The sequence below is a fragment of the Odocoileus virginianus genome, chromosome 12 (assembly GCF_023699985.2).
Source record: "Odocoileus virginianus isolate 20LAN1187 ecotype Illinois chromosome 12, Ovbor_1.2, whole genome shotgun sequence".
NCBI classification, from domain to species: Eukaryota; Metazoa; Chordata; class Mammalia; order Artiodactyla; family Cervidae; genus Odocoileus; species Odocoileus virginianus.
The window spans coordinates 52627346-52641407 of NC_069685.1; the positions used below are offsets into that span (position 1 = coordinate 52627346).

General features: G+C 43.9%; 1 protein-coding gene across 10 annotated transcripts in view; it reads right to left on the reverse strand.

The window, feature by feature from the left end:
* SRRM4 (serine/arginine repetitive matrix 4) overlaps positions 1-14062 on the reverse strand; it is a 508596-nt gene that overhangs the window by 262097 nt on the left and 232437 nt on the right. The window contains exon 1 of one of the 10 annotated variants that reach the window (XM_070475281.1): positions 7447-7533. The exons of the other annotated variants lie outside the window; for them this stretch is intronic. The gene's annotated coding sequence lies outside the window, so the exon portion shown is untranslated. Of the gene's footprint in view, positions 1-7446; positions 7534-14062 lie in introns of those variants that run through there. 10 annotated transcript variants of the gene reach the window in all.

Consider the following 14062-nt stretch of genomic DNA (forward strand, 5'->3'; position numbering starts at 1 on the left):
TTCCTTGAATCCACTTTGTCAGAGGGTGAGAATGAAAGGTTGGACATACTGCAGCTGACATGGAGGAGTGACTATCTTAGACTATGAACTTAGCAAGAGGGTGCAGAGGTGGGGGAACGTGTCAGAAATGGGACAAAACTAGCAAAAGAGCATGAATGGATTTACTAGTTTGTCTGACTATGTGTAAGGACTGCCCAGTTGTCATCAAGATAGAAAAGAAAAATAAACATTCCAAGTGGTTTAGCATTATTAATTCAAATCGAACTGCGTCAATTTGGCTAGATTTCTGCTTATGTACTGATGGAAACCATGACTTGCATTCTCAGGAATGTGCCATCCTCTCTGTCCTCACACTGTACAATTTATAATAATGTTTGATTGTGTCTCTTTCCATTCACTGTGATTCATTAAAAACCAAATTAAAACACAAGATTCAGGGAGTTCTGTCCATTGGCAATCCTGGCAAAACATTTCCAAATTCCCCAGAGGTTTGCCCACAATCCAACCAGATATTTTGAACTTGATGATCCAAAGGAGGGTCCAGAAAACCTGCAATTTGTCAAGATTCCCCAGTTGACTTTTATATGTATCTTGGTTTGGGAGACAAGAGGAATATCAGTGAACAAATCCATTCACTCAACAGTAATTTACTGAGCACCTACTATGCACCAGGTTCAAACTAAGCCCAAGAGCCACATGGCTGAACGAAACCAGAGAGGGTCCCTATCTGCATGAAGTCAAATCAAATTGTATATATGGAAGGAAGTTGCTCAGTCATGCAGCACAAAGAGTGCTCAGTCCCAACTCTTTGTTAGCCCATGGAACATACAGTCCATGGAATTCTCCAGGCCAGAATACTGGAGTGGGTAACCTTTCCCTTCTCCAGGGGATCTCCCCAACCTAGGGATCGAACCCAGGTCTTCCACACTGCAGGTGTATTCTTTACCAGTTGAGCCACAAGGGAAGCCCAAGAATAGTGGAGTGGGTACCTATCCCTTCTCCAGGGGATCTTCCCAACCCAGGAATCAAACCAGGGTCTCCTACATTGCAGGCAGGTTCTTTACCAACTGAGCTATGAGGGAAGCTTAGATGGAAGGAACATAAACAGTCAAAAAACGCATAACGTGTGTTCTATAAAGGAGATGAACAGGGGGCTTTTGTTGTCAGCCTAATTCAGATTGGGGGTAGGTGAACATTTTAAGCAAGACCTAAAAGATTAGGTGTAAACCAGGGAGAGAATGAGGCAGGAGTGAGAACTCAGGTGCAAGGGAAAGAAAGGGAATAGAAAGTGTGAAGACCTGGAGGCTGGAGGCAGAGAGGTCCTAGTGTGACTGTAGCATTTCGATCAATGTAAAGAGCGACACAAAGTATCAGGTAGTGAGAGTGGAGACAAGGGCCTGTTAGCATGTTTTAGGAGCCTTGATTTGATCCTAAGAGGTGGTGGGAAACTGGTGGAGGGTTTTAAGCAGAAAGTGATATGATGTGAATTTACAACCTTTCAAAAACATCACAGGGCATTCTCCTATCCTTGAACTATTTTACTCACATAATGCCTGTGGATAAGATCCTAGTCTGCAGTATTGAAGGGTCTATTCCATTCTAGAATCATGGAATCGGACTCTCCAACCTCATCCTCTGTTCATCTCCCAGAAGGTGGACAAAACTCCCTTTTAAAACTGAGTGTGGGGGTCACAGGGCAGGAAGAGAAAGCCCATAAGTGTGTGCCCTGCTTCCCTCTTGCCACCTTTTCAATTCCACACCTCCCAGAAATCAATCTCTCTGCTGTGTTCTCCAGAGAGAAAACTTATCAAGAGCGTACTGCACAATAAACTCTCAAGAAACGTCTCTGGAGTCCCTTGGGGGAATGGTGATGCAGGGCTGCAGAAAGTCAGACTGCCCCAGGACTATGGATGACAGGCATTTAGGATGCTGCAGTGGACTCCTATTTTGCCTGCCCCATCCCAAGGCCTCTTTCTTGTGGGGCTGACGCCATACCCGGCCTGAAGGCTGGGGATGGCCCAGGACTGGTCAATCAGGTGTTCACACTATGCTGGTCTTATTGCTTGACTAAATGATAGAGTTATGGCCCAATCAGAACCAAAGAGACTCTATTCTTTGACTTTGGGGGAAATGATGGTAAGGGAGAATAACTCCCCCTCTTTATTTATGGGTTTGCTGAAAGGATAGGATTTTAAAGATGTATTCTTTTAAATCTTTTAAACTTTTAAAGATGCATTCTCCCTCCCTCCTTAAACTCTCACTACACAGGCTCAGCAAGATTTGAAAATAAATGAGATGAAGGTGAATCATGCCAAGAAATGTCTACACTACTCCTCCTTTTAGACATCAGAAACAGGCGAGCTGGAAATCCCACGAATGGGAAAAGAAAAACTATGCAGTGATGAAACTGCAGCAGGTATATTTCAAGCTAAACTCCTGGAAAGATTTTTTTTCAACAAGAGGATTCTATTTAAAGAAGGTACCATTCCTACCAATAGCCTCTCCATGACCCTTCTCTTAAATGGAGCAGGCAACTAACTCTTTCTCAATTCAAGTGTCTGTTCTGGATCCAAGATAATATCTCCAAAAAATGGTGGGGGGGGGGTGGGGGAGAGGGAAAGAAGGAAGGAAGGTGGGAAACGAGGGAGGGAAGAAAGAGAGAAAGGGAGAAAGAAAAGACAGAAAGAAAGAAAGGTGAGGCAGGGGGAGAGTACTTCCTAAATCAATAGTTTTCAATCCTGACTACAAGCTATGGAGCTTTTGAAAAAGACTGATGCCTAGGTTCTGCCTCAGAAATCCCATTTAATTCATCTTGGGTAGGGGGAAATACTGGTGTTCTCTGAGAACCACTGAGCAGTACTGGTGTCTTCCTTGTGTGGTCCTTGGACCTGAAGCATCAGCATCACCTGGGAGCTTGCTATAAGTGTACGCTCTCAGGCCCCACCTTGGATCTGCTGAATCAGAGTCTACATTTTCACATGATCCCTAGATGATTCTTAAGCACATTCAAGTTCAATATACAGGGACACCCCTGAAACCAGCTTCAATTCTGGGGAGAAAGCTGGGTTAGTTCTACACCCTGTGGCCCTCACAGCATCTACAGGGGAGCCGTCTGCCTTGGGGGGAAGAAGAGAGGGGGGGGACCATTGGGGTGTCCCACATCAAGGAGAAGTTACTTCAGTCGGTGCCCTCCCCCTTCAGCCTTTCTATCACCCCTGCCTTTCCAAGACAAATTGCTGTGCAGTGTAACAGTCACTTAAATCATCCAAAACAGAGCAGCCCAGCAACAACTCTGGAGCAGCATCATACAATTACACCGAGGAAATCATTTTTACGTTTCATTAGTGCTTTTTAATAGAGACGATCTGCTCCCAGGTGTGACCACCGAGGGGATAGGTTGGGCTATTCTTGTCCCCTTTCTACCAGCCAGCTTTAATGTGCACATGAATCATCTGGGAGACTCAGACCCATAGTATCTAGGGTGGGGGTGGGGGTGGGAGTGGGAATCTGCCTTTTTAACCAGGTGGTGCTGATACCTCTGGTCCTTTGAGTATCAAGAAGGCCTTAGACTCCACAGATAAACCCAGAAGGCCCACTTGTAAACATTCCTGTGCTGATAGTTTTCTCTGGCAAGATCTCATTTAATCCTAACAGTACTGCAAAGTGAGGTTATTTAAAAATTATTCCCATTTTCCATCTGAGGCAACCAAGGTTCAGAGCCCATATGAACCTCAGTCAACTGGATTCCCAAGTCTGGCTGTGCATCGGAATCACCTGGGGACTTTTTCAAAATACATTCCCTAGAAGATTTCAATTCTGAGGTGGGTTCATGCATATGTATTTTTAAAAGGGCCGCAAGCAATTACAATGCAGCTAGTTCATGGACTGACTCAGGGGATTACAGATTAAGATGTCACTACCTGTCTAGAGCAGATCAGAGCAATTTGTGTGTATCCCACTTCCTTTAAAGAGTAACTGCTTCTTATTTTCTTTACGTCCTTGACACCTAGCCCAACTCCTGCCAAAAAGCAAGGGCTTCTTAAGAGTTATTGCCCCTCTAAATGAATTGAGAAATGGATGGTGGATGGATAGATGCATGAATGCAGGGAGGGAGGAGGCAGAGAGAAGATGGGGAGGGAAGAAGGAGGAGGGAAGAGATGAACCAAGCTGCGGGTTCCTAGAGCTTGGCATTTACCTACAAACTTGCATTGAGTCCTCAGAAGCATTTTTTAATGTCACAGATATAAATAAGGGGTACTATCTTAGCAAGTGAGCTATCCAAGATGAGATGCCTGTATTTACAGGATGTACTGAAACCCTTACTGACTAATGGACAATGGAGGCGGGGACAGAGGTGGAGGAGGGGAGTATGTCTCTGCCATAAGATGTGGAAGGATGGGGTCAGTCTCTGTGCCAGCTGGCATGACAAGCTCCCTCACTGTGAGGCACTAACTTACAGATGTGGCCGACTTGCAGAGAATAGGCTTTCTGTTCTCTGGGCTTATTTTGCCCCCTGTCTCTTTTCCTCTCCCACTCTTCTTTCTGACCATTCCTCCTTCTTATCTCAATTTCCTGCCTCCCTTTCTGTCTTGTTCCCTGAGGTCTTAGAAACTTCTTTTCGAGACTCCAGGCTCCCCACCTCCACCTTTATCTACACAAGAATTTGGAACCACTTTCTCATCAAGACCCATCCTGCCACCATCAAGAGCATAGATCCAGTCTTTGGCACAATCATGAAGTAGGAGATGGTAATCTTCATTTTCCCATCTCCCCCAGCTCTATTGGAACTCAAGCTACCCTTCTCCTGACCCTCATTCAATAGCCATTTCTCCATCGTCCCCTGGATTTCAAGAGCATCTTTGCACTGATGATTTTGTAAATTATATCTTCTACCTCAACTCATCCCTTGACCTCCAGGCTTGCACATACCTCTGTGTGATTAGGATCTCCACTAGTGACTCTAATAGGGATCTTTAACTTAATACATCTCAAACCAAACCTCTGACTCCCCTCCACTCTCCCCCACGATCCTCCCCACCTTGCTTTGCCCAGTTGCTCAGTCATCCATGACCACTCCCCCTTCACTCCAAGACAAAAGTCTTCAGCAAGTTCCTATAACTGCACCTTCAAGATGCATACCAAATCTGACCTGTCTTACAACCTCTCTATTGGCCTCCCTGGCGGCTCAGTTGGTAAAGAATCCACCTGCAGCATAGGAGAGCCAGGTTCCATCCCTGGGTTGGGAAGATCCCCTGGAGAAGGAAATGGCAGCCCACTCCAGTACTCTGGTCTTGGAAACCCCATGAACAGAGAAGCCTGGCAGGCTACAGTCCATGGGGTTGCAAAAGTCGGACACGACTTAGCGACTGAAGCACAACCACAACCTCTGCGCTGCCGCTGTGGTCCAAGCCACCACCACCTCTCTCCCGGATCATTACAACACCCGCGAACTGGCCTCTGGCTTCTCTTCTTGCCTTCCACTGCAGCCAGTCTTCACACAGAGGCCAAATCGAGCCTTTCAAAATAAGCATCAACTGACATCACTCATCTGCTGAAAACACTCTTGAAACTTGCCATCCACCATCCAGACATCCCACTACAGCCTTTGAGGGTCTACACAACCTGATTACTTAGACTTCAATCACATTTGCTGACACTCTCCCTGCTCCCTGTCTCTGGAGTCTTCTGTCCCCAACTCCATGATCCTCTGGACTTCCTGCTGGTCTAGTGTTCACTCAGATACTCACATGGTTCATTTGCTGTCTTTGCTTAAATGTCACCTCCTCAGAGGGTATTTAATATGGTTCCTTTCTGCTGCCTCTGTCTTGTCCTCATTCCACCTTCACCATCTCATTATATTTATAGACATACACACACCTACACCCACCTACTCACACATGTATTTGCTGATTATCTGTCTCCACCCAACAATATGAGCTTCCTGAGACCTTTTCTATACTGATCTCAGCTGTATCCCTCATGCCATGGACAGAGCCTGTAACATAGTAGTATCCAACCTCCTTGTTGAATAAATGGGAGAACCATCTTCCCCTACCTTGCTCAGCATGTTAATCTGGATTATAAGAACCATGCCTTGCCCTTTATTGTGTCCTTCATTCTCCTGGCATCTTGCTTTTCAGCAAATAAGCTTGATAAATGCTTGTTACCTCAGAGCTTTTTAAATAAATAATGAAGCATCCACATCACAGAATTCTACATATTCTCACTCTATTTTTCTTAAAAAGCCATAATCCTTATAGAAAAGAAGACAAGGATATACCCCAAACTGAGAATGAGATCATGTATGCATTGTGGGATTATGGTTAAAGTTTAGTTTCTTCTTTGGCTTTTCTCCATTTTCTAATTTTTTTACAATGAAAATGTACAATCAAAATATGATTAAAAAAAAATTTCAGTGTACTCCTGTTTACAGGTAAAAAGCTAAGACTCTGAGAGTCATTGTAGTGAGACCTGGATTCTCACCTCTGCTCCTTATGTTGTTAAGTCATAATTTTTTGGGACTTAGTTTACTCCTCTGAAAAGTGGGGGCACCATCTGTTATACTTGATACAGAAGTATGATGAGGGTCAAATGGCAATGTCTCCACAGAAATATTTGGATAGTACATTTTGAGGGGTTATCACTAGTGAATTTTTCCGAGGGCATTGGTGGCTCCTGTGGAGCTCACACCCACTTAGCAAACATGTTTGCATATCCATGCTTCATTCAAAGGTGTGAAATGGAAGGGCATTGGAAATGGTAGGCACTGAAGGGAGGCCAGCGCAGTTCATCGTAGTTCATCAGTAGCCCTTCTCTTCCCTGTTAAGTGTTAAGTTGCTCAGTCCTGTCTGACTCTTTTCAATCCCATGGACTGTGGCCCGTCAGGTTCCTCTGTCCATGGGATTTCCCAGGCAAGAATATTGGAGTAGGTTGCCATTTCCTCCTCCAGAGGATTTTCCCGACCCAGGGACTGAACCTGGGCCTCCCACATAGCAGGCAGACCCTCTACTGTCTGAGTCACCAGGAAAGCCTGGTTTTTGTCCTCTGTAGGTTACTACTAGCTAGTGACCACCCACTGTTTATGGACAGACCTGAGTTTCAGGGTATTCTTCTGAAAGGACCACTCCAGGGAGGAGGGGATACAATGGAAGTTCAAAGCAGGAGATAGAACCAAGTAAAACCTTTTCCTTTCTTTTTCTCTTCGGGTCAGATTCAGATTTCCAACTACATCCATAAGCTGCCCAAACACACCAACACACACACACACACACACACACACACACACACACACACACCCCTTCATATGACTAAACAGCCTTCATTTAAGTTGTGATGACTTTCCCTTTAAAAATAAAAGTGGGTCTGAGAGTCTGTAATATTTTATGAAGACTGAGCTGAGTGCTGCAGACCAAGGATGACGGTAGACAGAGGCGGCTGGTTCATTACCCTTGCCTAATGTCTCCCACCACAGTCTCAGAGAAGCAGGCTCATTGGGCAGCCATCAAATGAGAACTCCATTAGGATTCTTCTCCTTACAGGGGCCTCAGTTTCCCCATCTGTAAAATTAGAAGGATAAACTAGAACAGGGAAACAGACAGCTTTATATCTCACATACATCAACTTGAGCTATCTCATTCTTTGAAATCCAAGAGAAATTAGCCCAAACCCTTTCCCATATGCAGCAACAGACCCAGCGTCCTTCCCCAGTGCTCTGGGATATTTGGGGGTGGGGTGGAGGGTGTATTTCTCCATCTCTGAGTTCTCCATTTTGCTGAGTTTGGTTCAGTTTGTGGATCATCAGTTCAGCATCCCATGTGTTCTCTCATCTCCCCTTATTCTAGCTTCTCACAATGGGTACTCCACCTATTCCTTCATTCCCCCTAAATGCCACCAACACGACCAACACAAGGTTCCATATGTAAGAGAGACTTGTACTTCACTCTGGGTCAACAAACTACTTAAAATAGATACCCTGGTCTTTGAAATCTTTGGCCACTCTGTCATCACGAAGTTCCTATGTTATCTACCCTTCTCTCTGAGGTTCAATTACCCACTGTGTGTGTATCCTCTCTTCCCCTACAAGCTCCTGTCATCCTCTCTCTTCTCTGCTCTTCCATGATCTTGAATTCTTATTAATTATCCAGAGCAATTCAGTCCTCTCTGTTTTTGCTGTGTTCTTACAGCTTATATTCCTCTGGGCCCATCTTCAATACCTTAAAGAGCCTATAAAAATACATTCCAAGACACAGACAGTTTTCTAAGAGGAGTTCTGATGCCAACTGTGCATAGCTGTTTTGACGCCTACTCATAAATCTGCCATCAATCCCTAGTTCTATGCCTGAAGCAGACATCACTAATCTATTCACCACTATTTGTCACTAATGAGGTCTCTTCCCAACAGAGAACTATAAGCAGACACCACCAGTCAATAACAGCTATCACCCTAAGTGTAACATTTTTGCAAAGTCTGAGCCCCAGATGACATCAAGGTTTCCTTCCAGATTTGACTTTCTAGGGTCTGGTGAGAACAGAATATTTATTAAGTAAAATTAACTGAGGACATCAATAGTCATTTGCATGGAAATATTCCAGGCAATCTGAATAGGATATATTCCTATGTCAAACTTCCCCCTTCTTTCAGCACCAATAGTCTGTCACAAATCTGAAAGTAGCCCATATTTGCTCATTCCTTTGGATTAAAATATGAAAGATCCTGATTAAATAAGGATAGCACAATTTCATTCACAGCTCTGAATGTTTTACCCTCATAATTTTCCTTGACTTGATTTCCTCCTAGTCAACCTTTTGAGTTCAGCTGAAATGTCACTTTCTTCAAAAAGACATCTCTGAATACCTCCCCCTCCTCCAAAAATAGATCAGGTCTTCCTCCCCTCACGATGGACCCTTATAGCACCATGTACTCCCCCTTAGAACCCTTATATTTAATTATATAATTATTACTTGTCCACCTTCCTTTTAGACTTCATCCCTAGCACCAAGATGTGCCTGCACATAGTAGATGCTCAGTAAATATTTGCTAAATGATAAACTGATTATTGGTTAATCAATATCTACTTTCTGGGGTGATTGTGTGACTTAGAGATGCACACTGTATATAACATATTTAGGAAAGTGCCTGGCACATAGTAAATGTTCCATAAGGGATAATAATAAGAATATGACTGATACAGAGCTCTGTGCCTTCTCTATATACAGCATCTCATTTCATCCTCACAAAACCATACATGAAGGCACTGTGACTGTTCCCAGTTGATAAGGGAGGACATTGAAGCTTAGACAAGTGAAAGATGCAGATGCTACCGAGTAGTCCTACTGAGATGGGCACAGGCAGCTTAGCTTCAGAGCCTCTACCTGCTGGTTGTCCAAGAGGGATCAGGGGAGGGGCCTCAGGATGAGAACTTGAAGGTGAGTGAGGTTCCCACTGAAAGTGTAGCAGGTCAGCTAAGGCTTAAGCCTTAGAGTCAGAAAAGCATGAGCTCAAATCCCTCCCCAGCCACTTCCTAGCTGGGTGACTTGGGCAAGTGACTTGACCTCTCTGAACCTCAGTGTTCTCCTCTATAAAATGAGGACAATAATACCTCTGTCTGCAATTGTATTATCTAGAGGAAACAAGATTCTATTAAGGGAAGCATCTGGTACACTGTCTGATACATGATACAGGAGCCAAAATTATTATTTCTTCCACATTCTCTTCCTTTTTATTCTTTTCTCTCCCTCCTCCCTTCTTCCTCTTCCCACTGCTTCATCTCTCCCACTATTTCTCCCCACCCAATACACACACACACACAAACACACACACTTGTATATACCTTTTGATTCTTAGAACATCATTTTTAAGTGGGTAAAGGAGCTGAGTAGAGCTTCTTTACCCACCAAACAGTGGTATATGTGTTTTGGGGAGAACTGGGGCTGTTTCCCCTAATGCTTTGAAACAAAGAGAGTTCAATGGATACAATTAATTGTGCAAACTGCCAGAGATTTGAGAGTAGAGGGGTAAACAGATGCTGCTCTGAGCACTGTGCTCATTAACTCAGAGAAAGGATTCATCTCCTATGCATGATTAACTCCCCATCGTCAGTGATTTGCACAGCAGATGATCAAATGAGAATTCATTATTCCACAGACAGAGAATTTGTGCACTAGGCATTCAGCCTTCTTGGGACAGCTCTGCCCATCAGATGCCTGGGGGGTCGGTGGCTTGTGCCTTGACCCAGGAAGATGCTGCTTGTCTTTGGCCCAATTCTCCCAAAGTCTCTAAAAAGAACAGTGATCCAAAGCAGCTTAGGGTGAGCCATAAAACCTTCCTTTGTTCTACGACTAGAAGGGACCCAGAGTCCGGCTGCCTTTGGTATCCATTGTGTCTTGATGCTGCTTTAAGGAACACTTGTACTTTGGAATATAAAGCCAAGAATGGCAGGGCTCATGTTCAACAGAGAAAGCTCCCAGAACCAAAACAGAGAGTCAACCTCATAGATTTCAGGATCTGTAGAGATTTGTCACATATTAACTGAGCTCCTACTGTGGTGGTGGTTTAGTCGCTAAGTTGTGTCCAACTCTTATGACCCCACGGACTATAGCCCACCAGGCTCCTCTGTTCATGGGATTCTCCAGGCAAGAATACTGGAGTGGGTTGCCATTTCCTTCTCCAGGGGATCTTCCCAACACAGGAATTGAACCCTGTTCTCCTGCATTGCGGCCAGATTCTTTAACAACTGAGCTACTCTACCGTGTTATTACAAATCAAGAACAGTACCCTCTTTTTCCTACACTGGATGGACAATGTCTTCCTTGAAGGCTACATGAGTACCTTCGGTGTTGAGTTGGTAGGCAAAAATCCAAGGGGCTCTACATTACCCTTGTTTTCCAGAAAAGGGTAATTCTACTGAAAGGGCTTTTTTTAACTATCAGTGGCACAGAGGCCAAGGAATCTGGGACTAAAAGTAATCTGAAGAAAGAGTGGGGTCTCTGCCTTTCATGATGTTCAATCAAATAGCCTTGGATCAGTCACCATGAGCCATGCTTTACTGGGGAGATGGTGCTAAAGTAGACACATTCCCCACCTATGAGAAGTGGTGATGGGGAAAGACATGGAAAATTAGAAGACATGGCTTCCAAAGGTCCCTTTCTAGACCAAGGGCTTATCTGTGTTGAATTCCTTACTAGGACTCAGAAACAAGAGAAAAATAAGAACCATCCTTGTATGAATTTTTCATAGGACTAGATTTATTTCATTGTTAAAATGATTCCTTATTTTGAAACAAAGTCCTTCCTCCCCCTTTTCTCTTTTTGTGTTTAAATTTCTTTTATGAAATAATGGTGGTGATAAGATTTGAGTGTTTCAAGGTCTGTTTGGCAAAGTCACAAGTTGCCAAATTTATGTCAGACATCCCTCCCCACCCCTTTTCAAATGTCAGTAGTTCATGAAATCTCTAAATCAGGCATTCACAGCTATATATGAAAGCAATACAGATAAAGTTCTATGGTAACTCAGCAAGGAGGGTGAGAAATCCTCTCATTTGGATGAAATCAAGAAAGACTTCAAAAGAGTTGATATTTGGGCTGAGACTTTAAAGATGGATGGGCTTTGTAAACCTAGAGCTTGAGGAAGATCTGAAAGGGCATTCCAAGTGGAGGACACAGCCAGATCAAAGGTACAGCAGTGGGAACAGAATCCCACAATGAGATGGAATAGCAAAGACCTAGGAGAATCCCAGAGACGGGGGAGCCTGGTAGGCTGACGTCTATGGGGTCACACAGAGTCGGACATGACTGAAGTGTCTTAACAGCAGCAGTTTAACCAGAGTAGAGGGTTCCAACTTGTGAGCCCCTGCCTCCTAGAGGGCTGTAGAAGTATTACAATGTATCTGCCAATTTTCAGACCAATTTGCCAATATTTCATCCCTAGTATTTACAATTACTTTCAAATCTCTGTAGATCTATTTATTCAAAAACATTACTCAATTCGTAGATGCATTTGGTCAACACATGGTTCCTCAAGCCAATTATGTTAAAATATTAGTTGTTAGTGTGGCAATCCATTTTTCTCTTTTTAATGTCAGAAAGGGTGGGGACTTTAGATGCAATAGTGAGAAGCATTCATAACTGAAGGCACTTTCTTTAATCACTTCCCCAAAGTCAAAAGCTTGAGATCCCTGAAAATGTTTGGGGGAGATGCTCTTCATTTAACTACACTTGCTGAGTACCAACTGTATACAAGACACCACACTTAGCATCACATGGATACAAAGAGAGACAAGACATAATTTCTGCCCTAAAGGCACCATCATCTGATTAGTTTACTGTTAATGCTCACAAGATGAGAAGAGCGAGCATTCCCTCCTTGAATAGTAGAATAGTAAGACAGACTCTTGGAGGAAGTTGGGATTCTGAAAGTTGACAAGCTCTCTATTAGGAATCAGTTGGAAATATCCTAAGTTACACCAGGGTGGGTCTTCCCTGCATCTTTTTGTCAAGAGATTCATTCTCATGCTACATAAAAACGGGCTTGACACACTTACTTTGTTTAGTTTCCATTCTGCATCCTTCATCCAGGCCATTGAAATGAACTTCACTGGCACATCCAATCCTGACACACTTTACTAGCTCAATGCATCCATCCCCCAGATGCTGTGGGTACTGGCTATGATGCTCACATCTGCCTTGGGGGAGAACTGCTCTCAAACAGGAGCCACTCCATCCAGAAAGCCCACTTTGGGCACATCCCCCCTCAAAGACACCCTGTATCCAATGACTAACTGACCTGGAATTAGAAAAGGCTCAACCCCTTATCTCAAGGTGGATCAATCCTGCAGCACAATTCATGCTCCAGAGTTCCCTGTGGGATCACTTTGTGGGCTAGTCTCCAGCTGAGACCACATCCTTGTTTACTTCCTTATTCTGCACTTTCCTGCCTCCCCAACTCTCCCCGCTTCTGAGAGCTCAATCTATCACAAGCAATGAGAACCCTGGGGAACCCAACCTAAATTATCAACTCTGTACTTTACCCTCTAATGCAATACTGTTGTTAATAATAACTAACAGTTCTGAGCTACTACTATACTCCAGACAGCCTGGGAAGAGCTTCATGTACCTTATCTTTGAGGACCGCAAAGTTTCAGTGTCATGACGCCCATTTCACAGATGGGAAAACTAAAGCTCTGAGAGGCTGTCATGTGTGGCATCCCTAACACATTTCCCTTGGTCTCTCAGAAGGAACCTGGGGGGGCGGGCGGTGGTGCACTTCTCTTTCTGCAAAACAGTTGTTTCCCCCCCTACACATTCTTTGGAGCTCCTCGACCTTCCTTCTACTACCTTTGCACCTCTCGTACCCACCCCCCTCTTAAAATACTGGTCAATTATATGGATTGCATTACTCAAGATCTCCTAGGGCAGAAAATTCAATTGATTTCCATCTATTTTAGTTTTCTCTCAGAATGGCTTTTTTAAATTGGCAATAAGCACTTTGGTTCTCCCAAGAATTGTTCGCTCGACAAAATGTTCGTAGCATTTTTAATAGTTATGTGCATCGAGAGGAGAGAAGATGTCCCACCACCATCTCTTCCAGATGCTGAAAATAATCGACAAGATCTGGGTCAACTCTAGAATCACAGAGGCTTCTCTCTTCCAAAAAATCAAGCCTCCGTGCCAGTAGAGTCAAAAGGGAAATAATGTGAAATTCTAAACCCTTTCCTGAAAGAAAGAGCATAAGAGAGTGAGGATGACTTATATCGGCCATCTCTAAAAAAAGGGGGGTGTATGGTGGGCAGAGCTAGAGGGAAACAAATAAGAAACATACCTACATGCTTTTCATAGGCTGTTCCTTCTACTTGGAATGTCTTCTCTTTTTCTCCAAGTATTGAACTCCTAGTCATGCTTCAGAGCCCAGTTTAAAGTCATCAACTCAAACACTTATATGAGCTACCCCAGCCCCCACTAGTCACTGATTTCTGTGGACACACAGAGTGTACAATCCACTCTGAGAACACAGAATGGCAAGAAGAGCTCATTTCTGGGTGAGATGACTCAGGATCAAGTTCTCACT